We start from the raw sequence: 6,988 nt of genomic DNA, 5'->3' as shown, positions 1-6,988 counted from the left end.
ATTCAATTCAAGCTTCGAACTTGATAGATCTGATCGTTTCATTATTTTTTTCCCCCATTTTTCATTTCTCAAAGTAAGAATATTACCTAGTAAATCCCAGTAAATCACTTATAAATCACAACTTTTCAATGTGGGATTAAAAAACTACAACTTTTTATTTAAAAATTTTAGTTGTTTTTATAGAAAAATGAAAATTTCAAAACATTTTAATTTCTAAAACCACGGCCACAGCTGCTCATGTTATGATAACCCTGTCCCAATCAAGCCAGGGTCCTGCACATGTTTTAAGAAAAAAATGGATGATCAAAGGAGAATGACCACATTCTATATTCAACATACACATGCGGCCCACTTGATGGGCGCAGATTGCGTGGTGACTCTGCTACCATCAAATTGAAGTGGTAGAGTTTTATTGGCCTGAATGATGCCACGTCATTATCTGTTGGAATTCTTTTACCACAGCCTCACTACTACCATTTTTTAAAGTGATTACCAGGTTAGACCAATGAGAGTCCTCCACGTCACAGCCTCACTGAACCTGGTGTTTCTCCTGCATAACCAAATCTGGTTCCGGTGAGGCCAGCCTGATTTCAGGACAGCACACATGCAATGCTAACTGGGTAAGGTACAGACGTCCCGGATACCAGTGAAAAAGAAAGATAAGAGCGTCATGGAGATAAAGAATATGCAAAAAGGATAAGAGCGTCATGGAGATAAGGAATATGCAAAAAAAGATAAGAGCCTTACTAAGAGCCGTATTTCACGTGTGGTGCAATTGGTTATTGAAGATGGGAAGGCTGTAATTAGCCTTACTAAGGCAAAGAAAGATAAGAGCGTCATGGAGATAAGGAATATGCAAAAAATCAGTTGGATGACTCATCATATTTCTTCAAATTCTCATTTGAACCGAATGCAAACGTAAGCATTCAAATCCTACCTCTTCATTTAGCCACTTTTGTGATTTGGGTCTGAATGCTATTTGGTCATCGACTGTATGGCATATATGGCTCTGTTGCATGCTAAATCCGGACCCTTGGAATTGTGGACTCCGTCATGGGTGGGGCATTGCCTTAAAATCACACTGATTTGATAATCCTAATCACCATTTAAGCAGCTAATTATTTTCTTTTTGACTGTACAGTTGATCATTGAAGGACAGTTGTGATTATCTAATCAATGTTGATTGCTCGACAGGAAACAGTGAAAAAGAACTTCCACCGTTGAAATAACTTGGGCAATCAATGAGCCCACTTTGAACTTTGGATCTGCCTCATTTTTGGCTCATGCCCTTAAAATGAGCCGGAAAAATAGATGGACGGAGTGGATTTTTCACAAACTTCAACGTGACCCTAGAAAGTTTGGGATGGGGTTGGCACCCAGCAAAGTAAGGGCAGTTTTGTAATTGCAAAAATACAAAAATCAATTCGTATAAATAATTAACAGCGCATGTGGTTTAATGACTAACGGTGAGAACTATAAATGGGAATTTGGAAATAGTTTAAAAGCAGGAGGCATTTGATCCATAGCCCAAAAGGCAAGGCGGTCCTATGGAAAAATTCCTTTAAAAAATGTAGAAATTTCGAAAACATATTTTTTTAATGCCACATGGCTACATAGGTAGGTGATCTATATGTATCATTTCCTCTGCTGGATTGACCCTTTACTTCGTTAATAGTACCGTTGGGTGAAATCAGGAAGTGGATTGGGTCGATTTTGAACTGTTTTAGGCCCGGCTGTCCGGCTGGCCGTAATTAAAATTCTGATTTTGTAGGCCTCAGCACGGTCCATTGACACCCTTACCATTGAGAGACTTGGTTATGTGATGTGGGACTCACCGTGATATATATATTTTATATTTATGTAGTTCATTCATTTTGTCAGCTCATTTTGAGGCATGAGCCGAAAAAGTGAAGCAGATATAGAAGTCAAGTGGACCACATCACATGAAACAGTGAGGATAGTGACACCCATGGTTGAAACTTACTTAGGGCCCGCTTTAATGTTTATTTGCTATCCAACCTATCAATAAGATCACACAACCTTGATGAAGAGAAAACACAAATATCAGCTTGATCTAAAACTTTCGTGGCCCCCAAAAAAGTTTTTAATGGAATGTGTTAATAACAATTGTTTTATATGATGTGGTCCACTTAAGCTTTGGATCTACTTTATTTTTAGGCTCATGTCCTAAAATGAGATGGCAAAACTGATGGAGAGCATGGATAAAACTCATGCACGACGGTGGGTTTCATAGCACCCATCACCACATAGCTAGGTGGTGCTAGGTTGACACCTAATCTACCTCCACCTAATAACCTAGAACTACTATTTAATAGTAGGGCTGTCAACAGGCCGGGCATGAGGTAGGCCTCAGCCTGAATTTTGAATTGTTTTTGGCCAGGCCACCGGGCTGGCCCTATTTAAAATTCTAATTTTTCAGGCCCAAGCTTGGCCCATTAACACCTAGGGTACACCTGTCGTGACATGAAGGGATGACCCGAAAGTGTTTGTTTATAAAAATTACATACAGCGGTGGCAATTGGTTCGGTCAAACCAGACTCAAACCTGCTTCCATGCTAATTTGAGCCAAACTAATTATGGGGAAAATAGACAAAGGATAACCAAATTTCTGCATCAATAAAGCTAAATGTGTGGGTTGAGCTTATGCTAAAAAAATGAGGCCATTTTGATAAATGGTTGGGCTTTGGTTGAACCCCGCTTTACCCAACCAAGCATGTAATTTATCAATGGGCTAGCCCACATGGCTCAATCTGACTAACCCAAACCTGAAAGATATGAAGTACGTGTGCCACCATGCATTCGCTATATTGGGTTGCGTTAGGCATGCAATGAAATATGCTCAACCATCCTATGAAGTGACTGAAATTCACCGCGAAGTGAGTGAACTTCAACGCTAAGTGAATGAAATTCATCGCGAAGTGAGTGAACTTGACCTCGAAGTGAATGAAATTCATTGCGAAGTGAGTAAACTTGACCGCGAAGTGAGTGAAGTTGACCGTGAAGTGAATGAAATTCACCGCGAACAGAATTAAATTGACTGCGAACTAAGTTAAATTAACCGCGGCCTAAGTGAACTTTACCGAGGACTGCTTGAAATTGACATATTGACAGAGAACTGTGTGAAATTGACCGAGAACTGAGTTAAATTAACTGATAACTGCTTCAAATTGACATTGTGTTGACTGAGAACTTGCGAAAATTGGCTGACAACTTCATGAGCGAGTTCTCGATCAATTCCAGTCACTTACCGGTCAATTTAACTCAGTTCACGGTCAATTTCAATCAGTCCTTGGTCAATTCAACCAACTTAAGCAAGTTCTCGGTCAACTTCACTCAGTTATCAGTCAGTTTCACAATGTTCGCCGTCAATTTCACTAAGTTCGTGGTTAATTTCATGATGTTTGTGGTCAATTTAGCTCGGTTCGTGGTCAATTTAACTTAATTCGCGGTCAGTTTAACTCAGTTGAAGACGTCAATTCCAAGTAGTTATTGGTCAATTTCACTTCGTCGTCAGTTAATTTCACGATGTTCGCGGTCAATTTCAGTCACTTCGCGGGTAATTTCAATCACTTCGTAGTAAATTTCAATTACTTTGCGGCAAATTTCATTCACTTCGCGGTGAATTTCATTCACTTCGCGGTTAATTTTAATCACTTCGCGGTGAATTTTATTCACTTTGAGGTGAACTTCACTCTTTTCGAGGTAATTTCATTTACTTCGCAGTCAATTTCATTCACTTCGCAGTCAATTTCACTTCGTCGTCGGTCAATTTCACAATGTTCGCGGTCAATTTCAGTCACTTCGCGGTGAATTTCAATCACTTCGCAGCGAATTTCATTCACTTCGCGGTCAATTTAAATCACTTCACGATGAATTTCATTCACTTCATGGTTAATTTTAATCACTTCGCAGTGAACTTCACTCTTTTCGCGGTGAACTATGAACTTCACTCTTTTCGCGGTTCATTCACTTCGTGGTTTATTTTCATTCACTTTAAGGTCAATTTCAATCAGTTCGCGGTAAACCTCATTCACTTCGCGGTGAATTTCATTCACTTCGTGGTCAATTTTCATTCATTTTGAGGTCAATTTCAATCAGTTTGCGGTAAACCTCAATCACTTCACGGTGAATTTCATTCACTTCGTGGTGAATTCTACTCACTTTGCGGTCAATTTCAATTAGTTCGCGGTAAACTTCATTTACTTCATGGTGAATTTCATTCACTTCGTGGTGAATTCCACTCACTTCGCAGTTAACTTCATTTACTTCATGGTGAACTTCATTCACTTCGCGGTGAATTTCACTCACTTCGCAGTAATTTTCATTCACTTCGCTGTGAATTTCACTCACTTATGACGGTCCAGATCATCTCTGCTTCTTATTAGGCCTTTTTCTGGTCCACCGAGACCATGGAACGAACCATATGGGAGTTGTATTTGAAAAGAGGGGAAGAATGGAATAGAATAAATTTAACTTTGACACAATTCGGTCTTTCGATGCCCAAATGGGCCATCGCCGTCTCCGATCGATCACTCCTTAGCCCATTTGAGGTGTAAGTAGACTTTAGATGGGACCCACCCAATAATTTGAGTGTAAAAGGCTAGTGTGGGGTGACCCACCAATATATCCCCACATTTAGCAATAGGCGTGACCCATCCACGTTTATAGTTCACCTTTCCTTTCGTGCTTTCCAATGACTGCTTTTATAATCCATTATCATAAGGAAAGGCAACTTTCAGAAATTACGTTTCTCATAAAGCAGGGCATTTTGGTCCGGTAAAAGTGCCCCCTATGGTAGGGGATTAGTTTAGTAAGGTAAATTTGGACCAAAATGATAAGGTAGGTGGCTTAAAAGTGATGTATACAGTAAGAAAAAACTCAATATTTGAACTAAGGGAATGCTGGAGTAACTCGAGCAAACCCGCAGTTTTGGAACTCTCCTCTCATACGAGGAGACGAGGCACACATGTCAGAGATCTAAGCTGATCATCATACGATTGCTACTGATTCGAGTGGCTCCTGAAAAAATTGGGCCATCCCTCTTTAGATCGTCCACAAATCTAGAAAAATGGACGGCTAAGGTAATGCATTTACGTATCGATGTACAAATACAACCCGCCCGTATTTTCATAGAAGCAATTTAGATTTTCCTGGATGCAATTTACACCATTGACCCTCTGATGGACGGCTTAAATATCGTGCATGTGCGACACGTGTCTACGTGTGAATTGGGAAAGGCCCGTACCAAAAGATTGGACCCGTAATTCCTCGTTATGTGCACCAAAGAGGAATATTTGATAAAGATGAGGGGGACCGGAATCCTCTTCCAACACGTCGTGAAGGCGCGTACAAGACTCTAGCACCAAAGGACTTACCGTGACCCATGTGGGAAATCCTCACCGTCCATCAGTTGCATAAACTCATTTTCACCGTACATAAATCAAACCTCAGGTGGGACACAACCTCTTAATTCATTCTGTGTGAGCCATGTGATTTTTGTACCATACCGAACTCTCTCGTTAGGATCCCCTGATGAACGGGTTGGATGGATCATAAACAACATCGTGACCTTAGGAATTTGTGGTGTGGTCCACCTGAGTTTTTCACGGACGTAATCATTCGACTCAGATCGTAAAAGGAGGTGACTGGACTGATAGACGGAATGGATATGACACCAACATCAAGGTGGGCCCACAGGCATCAGGTGTTTCACGCTCTTCGTACAACGGCCGCTGTAGAGAGCTCCGTTCCTAGAACGGGTTGGATGGATCATAAACAACTAGGGGTGCACATTTAACCGGTAGAACCGTAGAACCGGACCGGAACCGACCAAACGGTCCGGTTTGGTCCGGTTCTAGAGTGCACCGGTTCCGGTTCCGGTTCCAAAAATAAAAAAACCGGTGACACCGGTTCGGTTCTCGGTTTGGGGGTATGTAGAACCGAACCGAACCGTGAACCGATCCGTAGAACCAAACCGTGGATCCGATTCATAGAACCGAACCGTGGAACCGAACCTTGAACTGAACCGATATATTTTTGCATATCTTATAATTATTTTCTCTAGAATAATTATTTTCATAAATGTATTTTTGAACACCTTATACAACATCTAAACCATTCATCAAATGGACCACAACATGGATGGACATGGGCTTGCAATTGGGTTGGATTATAAAAAGCCAAGAACCGTGGAACCAATCCGGAACCGAACCGGTTTTAACGGTTCGGTTCCGGTTCGGTTCTAGGGTGCCAACGGTTCGGTTCCAGTTCCAAATTTCCTAGAACCGTTAGGAACGGTTCGGTTCCGGTTTCACCCCAAAACCGGACTAAACCGAACAGTGTGCACCCCTATAAACAACACCGTAACTCAGGCATTCGACTCAGCTCCTAAAACAGGAAGCGGATTGGCTGGTGGACCACACACCACCGACAGGGCTGCTGTGGGTACGTGTCGTGCGAAGACTAGCGTTAGCGAGTTGTACCAACGGTTCAAAGGAGATCAAAGTTATACGGGCCATAAAATGATGTATTTATTATATCCACACCGTTCATGCATTTGGAGAGATTATTTTAGAGCATTATCTGAAAACTGAATCACATCCAATGCTCAAGTGTACCACACTAAAAATAGCAGTGGGACAATGATTCTCACCTTTAAAATGTTCATAGAGCCACCATAACGTTTATTTCCCATCCAATCTGTTCTTAATGTCACACAGACCTGGACGAAGGGGAGAATCATATATCATATTGATCCAAGGCTTCTGTGAACCCATAAGGGTTTCAATGGTAGACGTTCAATCCCCCATATCTTTTTTCATTGTGGTCCACTTAATCTTTATATTTATCTTATTTTTCGTCTCAAGACTTAAGACGAGCTCACCAAATGAACGGACGGTTTGGATATAATACATACCTCATGATGGGACCTGCAGAACTTGGTGACGTCAACACACCAGCCAATCCG

The sequence above is a fragment of the Magnolia sinica genome, chromosome 13 (assembly GCF_029962835.1).
Source record: "Magnolia sinica isolate HGM2019 chromosome 13, MsV1, whole genome shotgun sequence".
Taxonomy (NCBI): domain Eukaryota; kingdom Viridiplantae; phylum Streptophyta; class Magnoliopsida; order Magnoliales; family Magnoliaceae; genus Magnolia; species Magnolia sinica.
Note: the sequence above shows the minus strand (reverse complement) of the source record.